General features: G+C 40.2%; 1 protein-coding gene across 7 annotated transcripts in view; it reads right to left on the bottom strand.

The window, feature by feature from the left end:
• Positions 1–22,890, bottom strand: part of LOC101156719 (alpha-1,3-mannosyl-glycoprotein 4-beta-N-acetylglucosaminyltransferase C) — a 182,743-nt gene extending 159,853 nt beyond the window's left edge. For 2 of the 7 annotated variants that reach the window (XM_078948216.1, XM_078948219.1), the window contains exons 1-2: positions 22,557–22,698; positions 21,977–22,072 (exon numbers count right to left, since the gene is read on the bottom strand). The gene's annotated coding sequence lies outside the window, so the exon portion shown is untranslated. Of the gene's footprint in view, positions 1–21,976; positions 22,073–22,556 lie in introns of all 7 variants that reach the window. The other 5 variants (XM_078948218.1, XM_078948220.1, XM_078948221.1 and 2 more) reach the window with 4 other exon arrangements.
• Between the last annotated feature and the right edge of the window lie 324 nt (positions 22,891–23,214).

The raw sequence follows: 23,214 nt of genomic DNA, 5'->3' as shown, positions 1-23,214 counted from the left end.
AGTTCCTGATTGGTCAAAGTATGACCTGGTATAAGTTTCAACGCACTTTCAGTGGGAGCACGTTTTCTACATAGAGGCCAAAAACGGTGGTAGAAACCTGTGTATAGTCGTGTGAACACAACAGTTTGAAATGGAAAAGCCTGACACCTGCATTTACACAGACTTCACTTCACAAGTAGTCAGTTACTGAGGGTGATGAAAACGTAGTTTCGTATGAATTGTTTCACGGTGTTAGCTATGACACAGAACATTAAAAGGCAACACTGTCCGGAGTGGAAGATGGAGGAAGTACCATTGAGATGTTTTTCATTCAGTCTGGTTACAAATAGCAGCAGGATGCGTAGTACACAAATCCAACGGCTCAGTATTCTGCTGCAAACATCAGCTCTTCTAATGCACATTCCCGCTTGCAGTCCTGTTTACCTTTTGTATATGCTTTTTGAGATCTCCTATTATTCCACCTACAGCCTACATGATCTCCAAGAGATCACAAAGATAATTAGTTCTCAGAAATGTGTAAAAAAATCCTTCTTGTAGTAGCATGTAGCCAAGCAGTATGATAGTACCTCCTTCTGTTCTTAAACCTCTTGCTATGGATGCTCTTTGTTTTTGCTTGACCTCTAGCTTCACTCTCCATCATCTGTCCATTCTCCAAGCACCACCTTATACAATATTCACAGAGGATAATCATTCCTGCCAAAGTAACAGCAGCTTTGGCAAATCCTACTGTATTTCTTTTATCCATCCTTTTCACCATTTTCCCCAAAGGAGCAACACCTTCATCCCCTCTTCGCCCCGACCTACCTTTCCTCATTTCTCGCCTGTCCTGAGCATTTGTTATGGTGAGAAAGTTTGCATACAAGTATTTGGAAATTTGGGTCAGAGATACTTTTGTGGTCATGAGTTCATAAATAATTCAGTTTAAATAAAACGGATAACATTATACAGCCTCTGCACAGTGTGCTGCTGAGAATAGGGCATCAGTCAGAGGCTATCTTTCAGGAAGAACGCATGCAAGACTTTTGAACATATACACAGGGGCAATAAATGCTTTTGATGGAACTGCTAAGTTAAAGCCATTAGTGCAAAGACTAATTCAACAGATGTGACATGCAGGGCCAAAGAGTCATTCTGGAAAATAAAATAAATAACACATAGAAGTAAAGCCTTAAAAGATCTTTCTTTTTTTTATTTTATTAAAATGGTTACTATGACGTTGTGTATGGTCTTCAAACAATGTCAACGTTAAAATCTGAGTTTGACACATTTTTCAAAACAACTTTGCAGCAGTTGATCTCGTTTATATTTGGCACATTTCTCCCTAGAGAACTTTCAGTACCTCCCACAGCCTGTGCACTTGAACCATTATCAGAGCGTAGGAATGTGGGGAAAGGAAGGGGGGGTGGAATTTAGTAGAGCTGATCCTCTCCTCATTCCCCTGACCAAGACTCTGTCGTTTTTTGGACTTTTAAAGATACTGAAAAGTGTGTTTGTGGCTGTAAAGGTATTACAGTTGTTTTCTTGTTTAAGATCATTTTTTCCTGGCAGCAGTGGATGCAGTTTATTTTTCCTGGATAAAATGACAAGTAAACCTTTTTTTTATCGAGTCAACAATAGGTCCCATGTCTGAACAGTAGTCAACAAAAAGGGAGAATTTCATAACCTGACATGCTGACAAATGAGAACAGGTCTGGCATTAGCACTTATATAGGGACATAAGTAATGGTTTGTGTTCGTGCTGAAGTTTGGATCAAAACATTTGAAGACCAGTGAGTCAGTGGTCCTGGATTTTTCCAAAGAAAGACTCATCTCTTTAGAAAAATAAAGTTGTAAAGAAAACAAGGAAGAGGAGGAATCCGTCTTCAGATTTGAACATACTCAACATTTTCTATATGATTTGATGATCTGTTTGTCTTTTGACAATGACACAGCTGTAGTACAATCAAATCACAGACATGGTACGGGTGAATACTTGATTCTGATTGGCTGCTGGATGTGGATTAAAAAGTGATAACCGCACGCGTTCATTTCTGATAATGCACACTTCATCTGTCTCTATCCCTTCCTTATATTACACTTGTAAGTTTTCCCTCAAAACCTCCTACAAAACAGGACAACTTTACAACCCAAAATTAACATTCATTTAGTGCTTTAGAGTGGAGGGCATTTAATATCCGGGACAAATGTACAAATAATTATTTACTCCATTACTTACTTTACATTTGAGGTTCCAATTCCAAAAGGGTTATCATTGAATCTTCAGATCTAAAGTGACTGTAGTGGACATTTATGACTGACCATCATGTTATCTTTCTCTGCCCACTGTTGGAGAAACCGAGATATGTCGATGCCATAGCTGTGGAAATTCATTAGAGTATTAGCCACAAAGCTTCAAGCCCCCCTGCGATGAAAAGTGTTTTTGCTGTTTTTAACATGTTCTTGTGGTATTTGTCTAATGATGGAGGACATATATATAAAGAAAATTAAGATTAAAATTGCTTTCTGAGTATTTCTTTATTAAACTATTGTGAATCAGGAGCAGACGAATATTTCATTTTAAAAAGAGTTTATTTGAGACGTAGAGAATACGCTGGGCGGGCCACAAGCTCTGAACCTTCGACAGCAAAGAGAGGAAGGGGCATTGAGATTGTTCCGCCCACAACTCAGATCCAAATTTCTAGTGAACTCCTGCTGCTCTGCAGAAACTATGTCTAAGAAAATGATGCAGGTTTTTAGATTTAGAGCGGGACGAACAACGTATTTTGTCAACTCACAATAAACTATGAGAAAATAGTATGAACCAACATAAAATAAATGTTTTGGATTATATGCAGTGATTATGCAGGCACAAATGGACATAGAATTAGGATTATGTCAGTTTAATTTGGCCAATTTTAGTGAGTAAGTGACTTGAAAATAAGAAGTAAATTTCGGGTAAAAGATTTTTTTAATTCAGTTCATAGTAAGGATCCCATAAAAAGTATGAACAACAACAACAAATATAACAAAACAAAATATATGCTGTTATGAGTTTTTAATGAGGATGGATAATTTTTCTAACTCAAGGCAATTTTGTCTTTATGAGCATCACATTAAACGCTCTCCTTTCTTAAGTGTCTGTCTTGCTGTTTGCTTATCTAGCAAGAGTCACTTGAGCCTAACAGTATTCTTTACGCTATGAATAATAAACCATAGCATATTAAAACAAATCTGCTCTCAAATGTGAATCTTTCAGTGCTTTCAATCCCATGAAAAACAAACAGGTCATTTTTCAATGTTATCACTTCTCGGGGCTTTTCCCTCTCCCTTTAACCTGCCTGATACTGCAGCAATGAGTTGAGGCAAGCCATGCAGCCTCCTCATATGCAGATCTTCAAATAGGTGACACCATGATTGGTTGTCTTGGTCCAATATCACACAGATAATGCAGTATTCAATATGGCTTTAAAATGCACATTAGTCGTGCAAGATTGTTTGCTATTGTTGTCTCTCAGCAGTCGATTAGGCATCCCAGTGTAGTAATGCAGAAGCAAAACTCTCACTCTGCACTGCTGCATATCCACACCTGATATGCATCAATACACAAAAGGGGACACGATGGACTTTTTTATGCTGGTTAACCAAATAATGGGTCGAAGAAATGTCTTTTAGTGCATAGAAAAAAAGGTAATTAAGAGTATTTTACAGTTTCCATTGTGTTTGTGAAGAATAACACTTGACAGTTTGATTTAAGTGTTGAACTATAAACATCCAACATGGTGTGATGCATAATTGAAATCTGCACCATGCAGATTTATCAACACCATCACAGACGCTCAACTCTCGCACCTCTGCAAGCCGGCAACGACCATTTCACTAAGAAATTGATCACGCTGTAGTTATACGAGCCGTTTCATTAGAAACAGTTATTCTCTTCTAGAACTATTCTCAGCTGTTTTCTGTGAACGAGCGCCAAAACTTTCCAAAAACCAGTTTGTCCAGAAACAATCTGTGGAGCACCTGTGCTTCCTGATAAATGAGCTGCAGCCATAAACAGCTTCAGATGCAGGTGCATCACCTCCAACATTTTCTCTACTTCCCAGGGCGCTGGTGCAAACGCTGACTTCAGAAGTTTACTTTTTGGAAAACTGTTTTAAAGTTTAACCCTTTCACACCGCAGCATTCGACTTCAGTACGTCTTCACTTATTAACGTAATGAACCTAATTCCAGCCGATTTGGAATCAGATAAAGCAGCCTCATGTTACTGTGCTACACTTCACAGTATTGAAGTGTTCACACAATCCATGTAAATCAGCTCTCTGGCATGGAAAAATGCTTTTCTCCATGTCAGAATCAGCTCAGTCCCGGTGATTGCGTAAACGGTCTGTGCGTTATCATGGGTGGCATCTCCAGTGTTGGAGGGTTAACAGCCCACAGAGTTGTGAGACCTGAATAATTTCTAACAAGAGAAATCAAATCAATCAGGAGAAATGAAAGGAAATGTTCGACTTTAACACTGAGTGTGGCAACAATGCTACACTGACACATGAAGATGCCTGTAGGTTAGTGGTAAATGGCATTTATTACAGTATAGAGCACTTTTCTACCTCCCAGTCCCATTCACACACTGATGGCAGCTCCGCTTCCCATTGCTGGCACCTACCTAAACCACCAAGAACAACATTCCCTCCTTCATGTGGACACCCCTGAGGTACTTCTTTTTTTCTTTCAGAATCTGTTTTTTGGAGTTTTTCCTTACCGAGAAGGAGGTTCTAAGGGCGGGGATGTCCAGTTTAGCTTAGTCTGTTTAGTTTAGTTTAGCAATTACCTTTTGAATTCTATGATTTCATGTTTATTATACAATTACGAAGCCCATTGAGACGACTATTGTTGTAATATTGGGATATAAATAAAATTGAATTGAATTGAACATGGGGGGCCCAAGGACACTCCGACGCACGGGCGAGCAAAGTGGGAATCAAACCTGGAATCCCCCAATCACAAGCTGATCACTCTCCCTCTGTAATTCCTGCAGTGAAATATCACAGGGGTGGATCTATGAAGGATGAATTCAATCTCAGCGGGCTGCAGGGGTGTGCCAACTACCACCTACCGTGAAAACGAAGGTTTTAGTCAAGCTGCAGTTGTAGCAGAAAGAGTTTGCACATTTAAGTCGAGGTGATAAAGTTCCTGCTAAGCTTTCTTTTTTTCTTGATTTAAAATCAGATTTCATGGGGGGGGGGTCTTAAAAATGTATGAGCAAATCCAGCAGGCGGGAAAGTTACATCCCTTTTAGGTCCATTTGTAACATCAACTTCCATTGATCAAGGCAGCATTAAGCCTTCATGTGAATAGCTGGTGCGATGATAAAAAAAGAATGACAATATGGCATAGTTATGCAACCTATTTTACTGTCCCTCCAGCCCTGCTTCAAACACAGATTGCCTTTGGTCTCTATTTTATTGTCATTGATGCATATTTCATAAGGGAATACGCCGTCTTCCTTTGATGTTTGCCACTCTGGTAATGCTGTGTAGCATGGCATTAGCTTCCATTATCATCTCTAAATATAACAAAGGGGCTCTTATTATTCTCATGCTATATGCAACATCTTAGCCTTTTTTCGAGACACTTAATACCCGTGATAAAAAATGTTATCCTTTAATATAAACATAAAATCTTATGAGCCTAATTGCAAAAAAGGCAGTCTGTTGTGTTAATGCATGCCTTTTTACAATTGATTTTAACGTTTGTTTTATAAGAGAAGAACATAAACTTTTAGATTTACTTTAAACTGTGAAAACTGGAAATGATAAAAGTAAAGTCCCACTCCGATCAGCTTTTGATCTCTTGTAAAAGTGTCCCCAGTGGTCTTCTCTGTAGGCTTATGCCGATTTTAGCCAAAAATGTTTTCTAAATAAACGGGCTATTTTCTTGGACATAGATTGTGCAGCATGGCAGCTCAGAAATTCCCTCCGAGTTGAGGGCAGGACTGTCTGCGCGGAAGTAACCCTCCACTGATATCCCATCATCCCGTTGGTTATCAGCTTTCCCGCTAGCTTACAGCCCCTAACAACCCCAACCTAACATTACCTGTGCAACAAAAATAAAATAAAAAACGAAAGAAAAGCTAAAGTAGCCTGAGCTATGAACAACTGAGAAAGCGCATCGGAACCAAGCAACAAAACCACTCTGAACATACAATTCTATCAAAGTAAAAACCTGTCCTTGTGAGAAGCTTTCCATGCACAGTCCACACTGTGAATGGACTGCAGCAGTAACATCTCCTCTTGCTGTTTCCATGGAACTTCTTGTAATTTTCAAACACGTTAAAGCTTTTTATCACAGCAGGAAACTGCTCAGTTTGTTCGCTGTGTTTATTATGGTCTGTTTACTTGCATGCATTATTTAAGCCAACAAGGCTGAAGATTTTTATTTGACTGCACTGATTTACTTAAAAGGACGAAAACAAAAAGAAATACAAGTGCATGTATTGGAATGCCGTCATGGTGTCACATTAATCTTTAATCTGGGCATATTTAATTAATGAGACACAGCAGTTCAACAAGCAAAAACCAAATGTAGCTGTTCTTAATAATGAAAAAGTATCAAAATTGGCTAAACTCCTCACAGCAGTCTCTTTTAGGTGATAAGCATGCTGAGTACCTAGCTTTGTCCCAACCGTCTACATCCTGCTCTCCCTCACAGATGGAATTCAAACCTTCCAAAGATCCACATGTACGGACGCACAGCATGAAGGTTTACCTTTTTTATTTTGATTCAAAGGTTTCATTGGACAGAAATAAAAAGGTATATTGTTTTGAATCTCTCAGGAAAAAGTCAAACTGGGAATTCGAATCAAACACAAAGAGTAAAAGGAAATCAAAAAATTACATAGCACTCAAATCTAACAGCTACATTTTAATCTCCTGTGAAAGTTTGTTTTATTTTAATCCCCCCTAAAATACTCCAAACTAAGCCATTTAAATGTGTTCAATTAATAGGAAGTAATGTTATTTAAAATGATTGAGATAAAAGGCTAACTGAGACGTAAAACAGCTTTGATTGATTCATTTATTTAAAACTTAGAAAAAAAGGTTATGATATACATGGAGAACAGGACGAATTTGTAAAGGCTTGAGTTGCTGAAAAAAGACAATGCAACCTGGAAACTGCTGCTTTGTTCGCCACATAGAAGTACTTTCCTTTCAGCCAAATCAGAGGGAAAACTGTAAAAAAAAAAACTGTGTATGTAAAAATGTACATGTACACTTCTACTCACAGCTGGAGGTAGGCATCACTGCTAAAGCACCTTGATTCCCATTCAATTCAATTTAAAGTTTATTTTTAAGGTTCTATTTTTGTTCTGCAAGCCTTTTCTACAATAGTAATGATGTAAACTTAAATATGATGGATTTTTCAAAAGGATGATGCATTTCCCTATTAAACTGATTGATAAATTATTGGGAAAGCACTACTGTTTACGTACTCTTTTATACAATATTTAATATGTGAGCCTGAACAGCAAACGCACTGCCGTTTTGCCAAGGACACAAGTCTGACACCCTGATCCCAACCTCACTTTTCACTTTGCACTTCCATCCTCAACTCCCCGCTCTCCACCTCCAAGGTTGATCAAGGTTGATCTAGAGTCTGTTAAGTTCAGCAAAAATCCCTCAACAAGAAAAGACCCCCCCCCCCCCCCCCCCTTCTAATCAGAAAACGTCCTGTCATCACCAAAGACGGCTCTCATAAAGCAGTTTTGCTGCCCTGATGTGTGCTGGGTTTGGGTTACAAGGGTGACCAGTCAAATGCTTCCAGGACAAACCAGAACCTTATTTTCCTTATTTAGCTAAGACAACAAAGTCTGACTGCTCTTTTTGTTCAGCTGATCCAGATCATTTACTAAGTAATCTTTAACATTGTGTAAAACATAATCTATGACTACTTAGCCTTGCTAAAGACCGATAGCCTCTATTTTTGATCTATTAAATCACTGCAAATTTTCTGGATTTATGAGTTTATCTGAAACATGGTTAAGATTTAGCAGCAGTGCACTTGTTCTCATTCACTTAACTATGGAAAAACTATGAAATGTAAAAAAAAAAAAAAACTAATAAAAACGCAATAGGATAGGGTTTCCTATTGCGTTCCAATCTCCCTTATGGGTGGATACAGGATACTGTCTGTGGGCAGAAGACGGGCAAATCTGTCCGGAGCACACACAAAACTTTAAGATCATAGAAAACCTGGTGAGCCTGTAAGGCTAAAGGGTTCATGCACATTTTTTCTACAGGCCTGTTGTGGTTGTCAGGTTGTAGCAAAGACTTAAACAATGAGCAAGTCTCTGCTTAGAGGGCAACATGGGGCCCTCTGTCAATGTCAAAAATTCAAATTTTTGGATAAGAATTTCAAAACTGAAATCAAATTTAAATGTTAAAGAAATATATTTTAAATTTTGAACATTGTTTTTATATAAGAGGAAGAGGAATTTATTAATATTTATTAATTATTTTGCTAATCCCTCTCTTCCTTGTAGAAACCAATGACAACTGTCTGTACTTTCTTTAACTTGTCAGGTTTTACTTAAGAGGAAAAAACAAAATACTTAAATGATGGAATAAAAAGTACATTGTGGCATCAATAACAAAAATAAAGAAATATTTATAAGATTCCCATTTTCTTCCCCTGCCTTTACCTTTCCTCTGATTTTCTTCCAATTTTCCCATCCTTTACTTTATTTACCTTCTTATGTTATCCGTCTACTAGCACTTTTGTAACTTTGGCAACACATTTGTTGCTTCTTCTTTGCCCTTTTCTTTTTTTACAGCCCCTTGGATCACTCTGCTTTACTTAACAAATTTTTAAGAATCGCTTTGAATTATCATTTAATCTCCGCCGGTGCTGAGTCCTGTTTTTCCAGCCCAAAAGCCATCAAAAAAACAGGAGACCCAACAAAAAATACCCACAATATTATCACTGATTTATTAGCCGTAATTAATCATCCATTATTTATTACTTCCTGATTTGATTAAAAGTCCAACTTTGACACATTATTAATGAAATTACATCCACCATTACTGCAGTCAGAGCAAAACACGAAATATGGACTCCTATTGAACTTTACTGACAACCACTGATGTTATGCTTAAATATTTACAACAACAAAAAAAGGAAAGTGAAAAAAACACAAATGATTCAACACTGGTAGTTTTAGTTTAACTTATCATGAACAAAAGTGGAAATTGTTGTAGTATTTTTACTATTTATGAATTCAGGTGACATTAAAAAAAAAAAAACATCCTTGTGAAACATAATAAAAAAGGATTAGATTTTCAAAAACCTATTCTGGTGGATAAACAAATGTTAGGAAAACATTAAGAGCCACATCTGATGCTGAGATGACTCCAAAAAGTAGCATATTTTTTCCAACACCAACAGTAAAAATCCTCCAAAAAACGGACGTATGCATTCATAAAACAAACAATCTATTGTTTTTAAATTGATGAAACAAATAGTTCTGTTGTTTTCCCGCCTCATTCTGTCTATTCAGCGCAGCTTCACCTAAAATCTGAACATAAAATAAACAAAATACTTGACCTATCAAATAGAAAAGCAGGAAATGTCTGGAATATGAAAATAATAATAATAAGCTTTACATTATTAGTATACGCTGAGTAAGCTAAAGGGACAATCAACCCAACTTCACCCAGGATTGCGTTATCTCTTGTGCAGCAGAGCTTGCAGCCTCGCGCTGAAATCAAACGGGAATTACGCAAAATAATGTGATTTTGAGGATAGAAATTATTAAAATAATTAGAATTAAACACATACATGACATTAATGGAACAGGTTGATACACGGACACATATTTATTAATTATTAGTAGGCTATACATCTCACGACTGCAGGTGAGGAAGCACCTGTCTGGCCTGACCACACATTCCAGCTTGAAACGTATTTTAACCAGGAACTAAAAACTACAGAACTGATCCCAAACCCGCCTAAATTATGTCCATCCAACTAAAGCAATCTTCGCCCTCAAAGTCAGAATGAAAACCGCCCTACTGAGCTAGAAACCGCCCAGTCTGCCAATGCTGCCTCTAACTTGCGAGTCTTTGGCCTTTCCGTTGAATGGGATATACCATTGCTACACAAGGACGAGGAGGACGAAACACTTTTACACGATCAATTATATACCAGTTCAGTGATTTGGGGTGTTTAAATAATGATGGGTGTAAAATTCATTTTAGACACTCAGGGCCCCTACAGAGTTGGGAGCCCAAGGCGATCGCCTATCCTTGCCTAGTGGTAAGTCCACCCTGCACCATGGGCTCAGACAACCAAAAAATCCACAGCCCCCATGGTTTCAGTAGAGTTCTATATGTGGAAACGAGTTGAACAATGGGATGGTCTGAGTTTGTAAATGGGGGGAGAGCCTATGCTCTGTATCCATATTTCATCATTCTGAACGTTTTCCGGTTCCGGGTTATACAGCAGGACGCGTGGCGTGCCTCTCTGCGAATACAACTATCTTCAAATTACTTAAAAAGTTAGTTTTTCTCCAAAAAAGAGAGCTGACCATGCCCCCGAAGAAACCCCAGGAATATGAAGATCTCAAAAAGTCTCTTGACATTATTCAAGAAACGCTGAAAAGTTTTATGGATCAAGTGTCGGCTAAGCTAACACCGCTCTGGGAGATGATGGAAGAGTTCCGAAGATTTCGGGCTCAAAACGAGCAGCGAGAAAACCGGGTCGAGATTCTGGAGAAAAGACTGGACGATGTGGAACAGCAAGTAAGGATGAATAATGTCATTCTCACTGGAGTACCAATCAAGCCTCGAGCGAAGCTGAATGCAGCTGGAGCTAGCACTGCTAATGCTAGCGCAAGCGTAGCTAGCAGTTCTAATACGGAGAGCGGTGGAGAGTCTCTGGAACAGCAAATACTTTCATTTCTCACATCTAAAGGGATTTCCCTGGATCTCAATACCATGGAGACCTGCCACCTGCTCCCCAGGAGAAAGGAGACGGATAAACCAGCGATCCTCATCAGGTTTGTGAATCTCAAACACAAGCTAGCTTTGATGAATCAACGCAAAAATCTCAGAGGATCTGCTGTTTATCTGAACGACCATCTGACCAGAAGGAATGCTGAAATCTCAAAACATGCACGGCTTCTCAGGAAGCGTAAGCAGATTGAGAACACTTGGGTTAAAGGCTGCAGGATTTACGTCAAACCGCTCGGTCCAGAGGACCGGTCCAAGGTTCTGGTCGTGAACACCATGAAGGACTTTGAGAAGTGCTTGATTACGGTTGTCTGAAACAACGTGGAGTAATAAATCAAAGAGCCAAATAATTTCAAGAAATATGACACCTGGAATCATCACTTTACGTAACCTGAATAACAGCAGAGTTCTGACCTGCAGACAACTTGACCTCAACTTTCACCGCAGCTGATATCAGCTGAAGAAGGATATGGACCTGAATCTAATGTCTGCAGACATAACATGGAAGAAAACTATTAACTGTTTAAACCAAAAAAATCGGCTGTTATCAGTAAAAGAAGAAATGCCAACCTTGGACAATTCGACAGTTTATGGACCCTTTTTATTTTTCCCCTACAGCATTACTTTATTATAAAAAAAATAAAATAAAAATACAAAAAAATATAAAAACAGTAAAACAAATGATTAATCACTTTTGAAAATTGTTAAATTGATTGACTTTTGATGATAGTACTTCACTAGCTCCTAAAATTGATAAATTGATTCAAAAATCTTTCCTAATGTAGCATAACTTTGCACATGTTTTTAACTTTTGATACTTGATGAAATTTTGCTATGAAAATTCCTGAAACAGTGTTGTGTCTATTTTACTGATATAATATTATGTTTTAACATAATTTGCATATATTTCAGATGCTGCATTTGCCATGTTGATTTCTAAAATAGTTATTTTTGACGTAGTACTTAAGTAATTCATCTTTGGCATCTACTTTATTGATACCTTATGATTGTTAATTCTGTCTGATAAAACCTAGGAACCGGATATTGATAAATCATGTAATAAAATGGTTATAGTATAACGGGGTGGGATTATATAAGTTTGCTTCCTTCCACTCCCTTTCAAGCAATATTTATTAATATGTCTAATTATCCTAAGTTTGATTAGTTACTGTATGAATGTATAACTGATGATTATATTGTTTTTGTGTATTATTTCTATTTTGATTGCTTGAAATAAACCATTTCAAATCAAATTCAAATCAAATCAAAAATGCTGCCAAAGCACTTGTCTAGTACCTTCTCCTTTCTCATGCTGCATTTGATTTGCTGATAGAATCCAGATCAGAATGACAATGGTTAAAATCCCTCATTATGAAAACGGCAGCCCCCATCGTACACTGAAGTCTATGGTAGACAAACGCAACCAATTGATTTGTTGCTGTCCTGGCATTGCCATTTGGGGGGGGGGGGGGGGGCGGCGGCAATAGCAAGGGCAGATTATTAAATTCCCAAATTCTCAAGGTAAGTAGAAGGTCACATAGGAAAACTTGACAGTTCCATACTCTGGTCATGTGACTATTCTGTCGCTAGGTTGCACCATCCTTTTTTGATATGAATATAAATCCCACCCCCAATGACTGTGTCCAGTCCGATCTCATGCATGAGAATCCTTCAATTCAGAAAAGGCTGTCCGGTAGCATTGGCCTCAGCAACCCCACTACCCCAAAAGGGAGTCAGCAGGTTCTGAAGATAGGTACATCCTTATTCAATACATCCGTATTCATGACAATGGCATTTGTTTAAGCGTAGCTCATCCACTTCTCAGGGTAGGGATTGCACATTGCTGAGGATGATGGAGAAGAGCGGTGGTTTGTGTCCCCTTATCCAGAGCCTTAAGTACTCCGTGTCTTCCTCGCTTTTGTTGCTTTGGCTGTGTGGAGACTTCCTTCTTACCTCCGTGGGTTGTCCACTCAGAGGCCTTTGTGTTGTAAATCCACCAGAAACTCCATAACGTAGGAATCGGGGGTCATTGTTGTCTGTACTGAGGATAAAATGACATGGAGGGCCACATTTGGCCCGCGGGCCTTGAGTTTGACACGTGCACTAGACAGTGCTCTGAACCTTTTTTCTTTAATGATTTGTGATCTTCACTGGTGTCCATGGATTATATGAAATCTTTCCACCTTTATCCACCTTTGTCATGGTAGGGAGAACACGTCAATGTAAGGGGGGGGGTCATCTAAGATAGCACAAGGGTTATAATCACCATGTGGACTTCCAGCATGGGAGAAGGGAGTTTTGCTTCAGCCAGTCTCCACTGCAGATTAGCACACTTCTCCCCCTGTTTTGTAGTTTGTGTTGCACTTTGTAGTTTTTTTTAGTTTTGTGTTCAGGCTACTAGTAGTCTTTTGTTTGTAGTTATGTTAAAGTGAAGCTGTAGGGCTGAACTGCCATTTTTTTCTTTCACATATGTTTTCTCCTCTTTATGTTAGTCTTTATGTTAGTCTTGTTAGTCTTGTTATGTTTTCCCTTTCCTTTAATTTACATTTCAGATTTCAGTTGGGGGAGGGGGGGGGGGGGGGTTGTTATTTTGGCCTTGGTTCACCCAGAAGCCTTTTGGCTTCACTTTTAAGTTATTGTTGTTTGGTATTTATAAAACTTGACTTTTATGTTATGCTCTTCTAGGTACACCTAGACATCAGCACAGATAAAACAACCACTGATGTTTCAGCAGTTTGGGAGGTTGGCTGCTTCCCTTACATTGTTAGCCTTGCAGTGAAGAGAGCTGTGTTTTCATAGAAGCATCAGAGCCCACCATGTTTTCACAGAAACTGATCCATGATGTCACAACAAGGAGGAACACCATGCATGGCATGCTGGACGATATGTTGAGCAACAAGCTGCCATGGACTCCATCCCCTGATAAGGATTTAAAATCTGGTGACAAGAATGTTGACAAACGATGAACCAAAGCTGGCAGATGAACTCATTAAACTCCTCAAACCCCTGAAAACCGTGGCAAACATGATGATCAGTGAAAAACTCCCACCACAGAGAGGACTCTTCATCTGAAACATCATCTCAGACTTCAGGGTAAGACGGGGACTTACAGACAATCAAACAGTGTGAAGCTACTGCAACTACCATGCTACACACAGATGGAACCAGCTATTTGACTTCCTCCCCCTAAACATATTTATATCATTTAATTTTCATTTAATTTTCCTGTATGCTGCAAAGCTTTTGTAAAGCTTTTGTAAAGCCCTTTGAATTACATCCATGTTTGAATGGTCCTATACAAAGAAAACTGCCTTTCCTGGCCTTTTTACGAGTCACTCTTTCAATCCTTTACATTAACGCCTGTCTTTTCAGTAGTTATTTGAAGAGAGTATTTTGTTGCACTTGTCCTTATAAATGTACTTCATCATCAAAGCTGAGTAAATCTAATACAGTTCGTCAAATGCACAAACTTGAGCAGAAAAGAATTCCTTTATAACCTTCCAATGAGTCAGAAGTGTCTCAGAGGTCGTTTGAGCTGGCATCTGGCTAAAAGTGAACAGCTCAGATATTTCTTGCCCTTTTTAATTGCACCACTAATGTTAAGTTGGGAATGTGAGGGGCTGTAAAAGTGTAAACAGAACGTCCACTTATGGGTGATGGAAAGGGCGGCGGGGTTGATCCAAGTGGGACTTAAATTCTAAAAATCTAGTTGGATGACAATTTAAACCAAGACAACAACAACCAAAGTGACTCTCAGCTTTTTAAGATTTCAGGCTGTTAAATACCCTCTGTTATGTTCACACTTGATTTCACTAATAATGCTGGCTTCTTTTAATTGTAACATACACACAAAATCTGTGTTAAAGCTTTTCAAAGTCTGCACTTTTCTTTTTTATGTAATAAAGCAAGGCACGCTGTTCCTGATGCGTTTGCAGGCAACAACAGAAACTTAAACAACAGCTGTCTGCACTCAAGATGAACTCAATTAAAGCGCAAACTGAGTGTCGGCTACAACTGATTCTGCTTTCATGAAGTACCGCATGTTGAACATATGGGGCTGAGTATCACACCAGCAGTCTGAGACCCTTTCTCCCTGCTCTCCTAATAAACATGATATTCCGGCCTTCCATCGTGGTGCTCACTGAAGCGATTAAGCACTTGACAGCGGCATCAATGCATCTCTGAGTGTACAAATGTACGCTCTCACGACTCAAGCATCTCAGCTCCTTCCTCTAAACTTGGCACGGAAGGCTAAACTTGTTGCAACTATTGTATAGTCCATTTTTATTGACTCATTCAGCCTTGCAGGAAGGAAGTTGGAAACTCAGTGGTTCCACCAAACTAACATTTCTCTGAAAAAGAAAACAAGCTCAGATCCAATTTTCACTCTCAAAGGAAAACAGCTTGTGGCCCCTGGTGACCTGCTCCTTCTTAGGAAACCATTGGGTACAGACACCAAGAGAGGGAGGAAATGGTCAACAATGCTTTGTGGCATTTGTCTAACCGTCACAGATACATTAGGTGAGAAGCTGCCATGAAAACCTGAGCTGATGCTGTTTGCATCAGTGTCAGTAAAATAAATGCTCCTTATCTAAAAAGAAATCCTAGTTTGATATGAACATGCTTTACCAGTTTTCAAAACAAAAAATAAGAAAACTAGATATTTTCTTTTAGCTGAGAATTGCTTGACAGGTACGAGTCAGGACCCCCCTAGGGTTGGTGTGGGGGGATGCCCAGAACTCCTGGGTGGTGGTGGGGCGCTCTTCTGGGGCGGGGCCCTGCGTTGGGCCCTCCCGGTGCGGTGGGGGGGCTGCTATCCTGGTTGGGCTGGAGCTTGCACTCCCATGCCTCCCTGCTGTCTGGATTTGGGGGCCCCCGTGGTGGTCCTGCTGGCCCTGGCCTGGGTGGCGGATGTGATCACCCAGGTGGCATTTGTTCTCTATCTGCTGCCGTGCGGGTGTTGGGGGTTGTTGCTGCTGCTGCGGCGGGGGTCTGGGTGTGGGGGTGGCTGGGCGCTCTCCCTCCTTCTTTTCACATTCCACCACCCATTTTAGAAGAACATAAACACTCACCTGAGCACAGGTGTTAGCTCACCTTTGCACAAATACCTTGCGTGATTGAATGAAATGTCTCACACTAGTTGGTCTGAAGGCATAAGTATGCGTGTGTGAACACTATTTGTATTGTGTTCATGTTGACAGGTGAACGTTTTTGGAGCCAACAGGTATGTTTGTGGCATATGAGTGTGTGTGTGGACAGGCCCCGCCCTTATAGACGGATATTACATCTGAACCTCACTGGATTGAGTATAACCATCCAGCAACTTGTTGCTGTATGCTGCTTCATGGTTTTACCCCCCTCCTATTATCACCCTCCTATCCCCCCCTCTCTACCATCCCTCTCTCTTCTTCCCTCATTTCCTTTTCCGTCCGGTCCAACACCAAAGATTTTCAGACATGATTGAAATGAATAAAGTTTGACCTCAATTCCAAAAGGGGTTTATTCAGACATACCTCTGGTTTGTCTGAAGATTAATAACCCCTCTTGTTAAAGTAAAATATGTCCAACACAAGAGGCCCTCAGTTCTCACCTGTCTGCCCAGCTGCCCAGACCTTTGCTTCTGAGTTGTGGAAATACTAAGAAATGATATTTTAATCATAATTTACTTTATATAAATGTCATCCATCCTCAGAAAAAAGCCACAAAAACATTTTTAAACACTACAAACACAATTTCCTAAAACTGTCATGGAAGGGCTTGAACCATGGACATGTGAACGGTGTCATTTCATTTGCTCTCCTCCTGTAGCAGACGAGCACTTCTCCACCCATCCTTAAAACTCTGCACATGGGTGCAGTTCCATCAAGAGGCTGAGGGGAATACGTTTTCAGTGAGTGAAAGCCTACAAGATGGAAGCGATTGATGAGATGGCTCATTTGATTTTCAAGAAACATTTTGCAGGATCCATTATGTGCTGGTGGTTTGGGTTTCGCAAAGAGGACGTTCAACAAAATCTGCAAGGTTTGTGGTAAAAACACATTTCCTCTTCTACAACACAAGGAATGTTTCAAACTGTGGAGCCAAATCTCCACCGACAGATGAAAACAATAAAACCAAGCCAACCACAAAACTGACAGCTTTGCCTGCGAAACCAGCGCCCCTGGCATTCATATTTAAGGTTTAAGGTATTTTTCATTTGTTTTGTTTTTTGATTCCTTTTTCCTTAATCTATCAAAGACAAAAGTCAACTTTGACCTGCATGTTTTGAAACATCGTTCTCAGAGTTTCTTTTTAATTTCTCTATCTTTAGGTTAGTTATGCTTCTAAGGTCTGCGTCTTTTTTATCTTTTTAAGCCTTCCATGTACTTTGCATGGTTTTGAAATGTGTTTTAGCAGACCCAAGTTGACTGGTTCTTTTTTACAGAGGTCACATGAAGTGGGCTGGCTCTGCTGTTTTTAGTTTAAAGACCTACTCCGATGAAAATTGTCTTTTGGGTGTTTTTAACAGGTTTTTGTGGCATGTTTCTCACAATGGAGAACATGTACAGACTTTAAAATTGCATTTCCTTTAATTTTTTACAACGCTGAGCGGGTTGCTCCAAGTCAACAGTCCCGCCCACAGCTCAGAGGTGAATTTCTAATGAACTTCTGCCGCTCTGCAGATACTATGTCCTAGAAAACAACACAGGTTTTTGATTTAAAAAAAGGCATAAGCCTACGATTTGCGATATTAATGATCAATATTGCGATGACGATATAACATGCGAAACATAAATATAGTAAAACAACCATAAACATCATTTCCATGTCACTGCAACATTTTAATTTAAACAAGCGTCAACATAACTTAACTTACACTCCAAATGACCCTCGTCTACATAGGAAGCGAGCATCTAACATAAAAGGACTCCATCGATTTCATGACTATGAAAATTGTAGATTCACACTGAAGGCATCAAAACTGTGAATTAACACATATGGAATTATATACAACTGAAAATGTGTCATTTTCTAGGTTTTTCATAGTAGCCACCTTTTAATTTGGTTACTGCTTTGCACACTCTTGGCATTGTCTTGATAATATATACTAATATTATAATTTGTATCAGGATAATGTTAAAAAATATGGATTTATAGGCAGAAGCCCTATCACCTAGCCCGTAAGGTAAATTAAATTGCAGGATGAAGGATGAACATAAATGTCTGCTTAAGACAAGCATTTTCATCTTGTCAACACTTAACATCTGTATTAAATGCTGCGGGGCGACTGAAATAAGCCAGGATGTAATTCCATTCAGAAAAAGCAGAGGATTACAGCTCTTTTGGCTTTGCGTTCTGCCTGAGCATACATCCCCCCAATCCTTCACAGAAAAACTATTTTATTCAAACAACCTGAACAGTAGAAATAAATCTCAGTGCACGACTCATTTCACCAGAGAGTTTGTCACTTGTCATAAAGAGAACTGTCTGTGTGGCTTTGCCGATTGAAGCCAGACTCTGTCTCATTCACACACTCAGATGTGGGATCTGCTGCACAGAGCACCGTAACCTTTATGTCCGGCAAGAGCAAACAGTCCACTTGGAAATAGCTGTTACAGAGCTTTGTGTTGGGCACAAATGTAACAACGGAATATGCGTACTTTTAAAAGCATGTGACATCTAACCCCAAAATCCAAGCTAATTAGTATAAGCGTGTCTAATGTGCAACACGGAGAGGAAAATGTATGAAATTAAAGTGTGAGCAAGTAAACAGGTGGCCAAGACGTTAAAAAATGATGAGTTGGCAAGTGTTCACACCAAAAGTGGCTTTGAAAGTGTGAATATCAGTGAGAGTTGTGTTGTTTTCTGTCACCACTAAAAAAAGATCAGCACACACATGAAAGCAATCTTGATGCATCACTAAAGAAATGGCCAGCTCCTCTCAGTGAGTAGTTCTCATCTGATGTTCCAGAAACGTTTAAATCCAGGATCTTAAGACGTTACGATCTAAAACATTCAACAGCATTCAATGCCAAGAGTAGAACCTACAGTCTCTTGCAACGTTTCTTACAAATGGAATAGATGTGATCTTGTGATTGATCCGAGCTTTGACCACAACATATCGCAAATTTATCGTTATCGTGATATCAACCTGTGCAATACGCAAAAGATATAAATGGTTACCTTAAACCTGCTAAAACAATCTTATGGCAGCTTGAAGTATTATACAAACCAAATAAATCCATTTATGCATTTGACCAATCAGATGGACTCCTTTACATCATTGACCAATCAGATGGACTCCTTTACATCATTGACCAATCAGATGGACTCCTTTACATCATTGACCAATCGGATGGACTCCTTTACATCATTGACCAATCAGATGGAGCCCTTTTATGTTAGATTTTTGTCTCCTATGTAGACGACGGTCATTTGGAGTGTAATTTAAGTTATGTTGACTCTTATTTAAATTAAACTGTTGCAGTGAAAAGGAAAAATAATTTTTTTGGTTGTTCATGTATCGCAAGTTATATCTTCATCACAATATTGATCACTAATATCGCAAATTGCAAGTTTTCTGTCTTAGCAGAGCTGGAAAGATCACAGAAGACAGTTCCCACCTGGCTCTAGACTGTTGGACCTGTTGCCCTCGGGAAGGCGCTATAGGTGCATCAGAGCAACGACAAACCGCCTTAAAAAAAGTTTTTTCCCTAAAGCCATAACCATCCTGAACTCACACACACACACACACACACACGTCTCTCTCTCTCTCTTTCTCCTCTCTCTCATTACGTGCAATATATTATGTGCTATATATCTCTGCTATCATGGCCACAGCAGTGTAATACCTACCTCACTGTGGAAGTAAAACTTTTCAGCTACATTTTAAATCGTACATTTTAGTACTTTTGTAAATTGTACATTTCTTTGTGAAATTACTTTTCTTATGCATGTCTGCACTGAACAGTGATCAGCTCTCATTTCACTGTAAGATGTGAATCTTACATGTGTATAGTGACAATAAAGGCATTCTATTCTATTGTTTTCTATTCTATTCCTTATATCGTGCAGCCTACTCAGAATTGAGTTTTTTTAAGAGTTTTAGGTTTGTTGTCAAATCATTGTGTAATTTCATAAAAAATGCATCTGTATAAATAAAAGTAGGGGTTGTACTAAAAAGATGGATGTCAAGCATTACTACAAAAATCAGTTTTAAAGATAAATTAATGGCGCATACTGTAAATGAAAAAAAGTAAAAGTTTCAAATGCCCCAAAAGTACTAAGGGTTAAAGTCAAAGGTCGTAACACACATTTAAGCCACTTTGTCTGGGCCTTCTGTTCACAAGTTATAGAAGGATGGGGGGATGACCAGCAGATTGGTGAGGTATCTGAGCAATGTTTATTTTGGATTGCTGCATTACGGTGAAGGGAGCTGAGTTATTCTCAGTCTCCAGTCAATCCTGCGCTCACCAATGTCCACAAACTGAATGGAAGGGTTCAAAAGTACAAGCGGCAGAAACAAGCTTACTTTACAGGAGGGCTGGGGTCTCCCTTTAGAGATCGATACAGAGCTCAGCCATCTGGCAGCAACCTGGAGAGTAAAACCGCTACTCCTCCACGCAGAGAGGAGCCAGTTCAGGTGGTCTGGACATCTGCTGAGAATGCCACTCCTAGTGAGGTCTTACAGGCAGCTGGGAGGAAGCAGATCGCAGGAAAGTAGGAGAAATGGGAAATCTTCGCTGGCTATGGAAGAGCGTGTGGACATCTGTTCTGAGAGGCTGAACCAGGACAAGCATTTGATCATGTTTAGATGGTTGAAGGGACTCAAAAGGATTTTTGAGAAAAGCAAACCTACATGGTTAATGTTGCAAAAAAAGGAACTGCGAGCTAGAGAAAAATACCAAAAGGGTTGGCGGTGCATTTCAGTCTGATGTCAAAACACCCTGACACAGCAGCAGTGTGCGAGAAGCTGGAGGTGAGACTTGGCTCCACAAAGCTAACCAAAGTGTCTAAAGTGTGTTTAACCGCCGAACAGACCAAAAGACATGGATGTGACAAAAGCATTCTGGGAACTATTTCGGATGGATGTGTGTTTGTGAAGGGACAGATGTTCATTTTATCTTTCCGCAGTCTTTTGCGAGTGCACATCAAACTCCTTCAATGAACGATTATAATTTTGCATCAACTTGAAAGGAAAACACACATTTTCACAATTGGAAGTAAATCCAGCCTATATCCTGAGGAAGATCAAAGCAGCAAAGCGGTTGGCTTCTTCTGCTGAAACGTCTCAAGCTGCTGCCCTTTTTCTTTTGTCCAGAACCAACACACATCTGTGACTGCACTAATTGGAGGCCGTGCCGCTTTTATGGAAATGATGGGAAAATCTAAGTATGTAATTAGAAGCAACATTGTGCACAGAACTAGTTTTGTACCGACTTGTTTGTTGAACTGTCACCCAAAATGAATTAATTTCAGTGAACAGTGGTTTCAGAAAAGCGTGCATTAACAAGCCGCGGCTCACAGTGTGGGACTCGCCCCTCAGTGACCCCTAATGAGCCAGCAGCCTGCTGCCAGAGGCAGGCCGAGCTGCCTCACTTGTAATGAGCTGCTGTTTTGCTACAGGCCCTTCAGATGAGCCATGGAGCTGTCATTCGCACCGCAGGACACGAGCGGCTCCAGCTCACCATGCAATTCTGTGGCGGTTTTAAGGACAATGCCTGCCGTTGGTGATGCCTCGCTGTTACAGTTTGACTCCAGCGTGCATGACTTGACATGTTTATTTCCCATGTTTCTCGTGCTGTGAGAAAAGCAGTTTTTGGAGGAAAATAATTGAAGTTGAACACCGATACGCCTCTGTCATTGTGCTGCAGCTGCTCTTTACTGACAGCGAGGTTTGTTTACTTTTTTGTTGGCATCCAACCAACAGTAAAGAACTGTAGAATTGAAATTCTTTTAATTTAATTTAATCTGACAAGCTAAAGGATAAAAGTTCAGAAAATATTCCAACCTTTAAACGAGTTTCAGAGGCAGATTCTAATCCATCTGGTGATTCTTTCACTTCAGAACAAAACTCCATTGATCGCGCATATGCCAGGGAAGTTGACTATAAAACAGCAGATAAACACAAAAAATACAAATAAAATAAAAATATTCTGCTAAATAAAAGTATAAACGTTGTTTTTGTTGAGCTGAAACCAAATATCCCACATTTACAAAGCAGTTTCAGATTATTCAGACAATACAGTAAAAAAATGAAGTTTTTTTTCCCCCTCTTGTTGTTGCTTTTACCAGGTTGCAGAATGGGACAAAACTAATATGCATGCTGTCAGTCTGATTCAGTCCCACTTGGTTTTCGATGTTTATCAGACGGGAAGCACCGCGCTCGGTCGGTGCAGGCAGGAGGCTGGAGCCTGATGCGCAGAAAGTTGGAACTCCACCGTGTCTCCGGCGGGCTGTGCGCGGCTGGATTAGAGCCGCTGGCCGGGACAGCTCATCAGTCTAACCACGTGGTCTCACTTTTTGAGTCCGAGCATCACTTCACACCCCCTCCCCCCAGCCCCCCCGCGACGCATGTCATCAGCACTCACCTCTGCGTCAGCCGCGTGCGCGCTCAGGGGGAAAGCTGCGCAGGGAGGCGCGTTTTCGTGCAGCTCTGGTCTGGTTCTCCGTCTCCTCCGCTCACGGAGGCATCGGCTCGGGCGCTCTGCGTCTTCGCGCAGGAGACCTCCTTCTCCTCCTCCTCCCGCCTCGCGCTCCGGCTCGCCTTGTTCCTGTGGGCTCTCACTGACGGCAAACTTTTGGAAGGACGCGGAGCATTTCCATCCGCACGAGTCGCATCTGCTCGCTCGCGAAGGTAGCGCGGCTGTGCGCCACAGTCTCTCCTCTGCTCTGCTCCTCCCGGCAGCAGACGGGCAGGAGGGCGGTGCGATCGGGTTGGTGCGCTCCAGTGGTGCATGCGTGGCACGGAGCGCCACGGATTCACCTGTCATCACAAGTCAAGGCGCATCCCTGTTAGGGCAGATACTAGAGAGGGTTTAAAGGCTGTGACCCCCAACCCCACAGACTTTCATATAGGAACCCTATCTCTGCTCCAGCCTACAAACCTCTACTTATTCGGGATGAACACTTTATTTTTGTTTCTGTTAGTACACTCTCAAAACACGTGGGTTATTTCCTAACCCCATTCTTGGGTCATTCATGTTGGAATATATTATTGGGTCACTTTTTGGAGCAATATAAATTTTG

This window comes from Oryzias latipes, chromosome 6 (genome assembly GCF_053564925.1).
Source record: "Oryzias latipes strain Hd-rR chromosome 6, Olatipes_Hd-rR_3.1".
Taxonomy (NCBI): domain Eukaryota; kingdom Metazoa; phylum Chordata; class Actinopteri; order Beloniformes; family Adrianichthyidae; genus Oryzias; species Oryzias latipes.
This window is presented reverse-complemented; position numbering and strand designations above follow the sequence as displayed.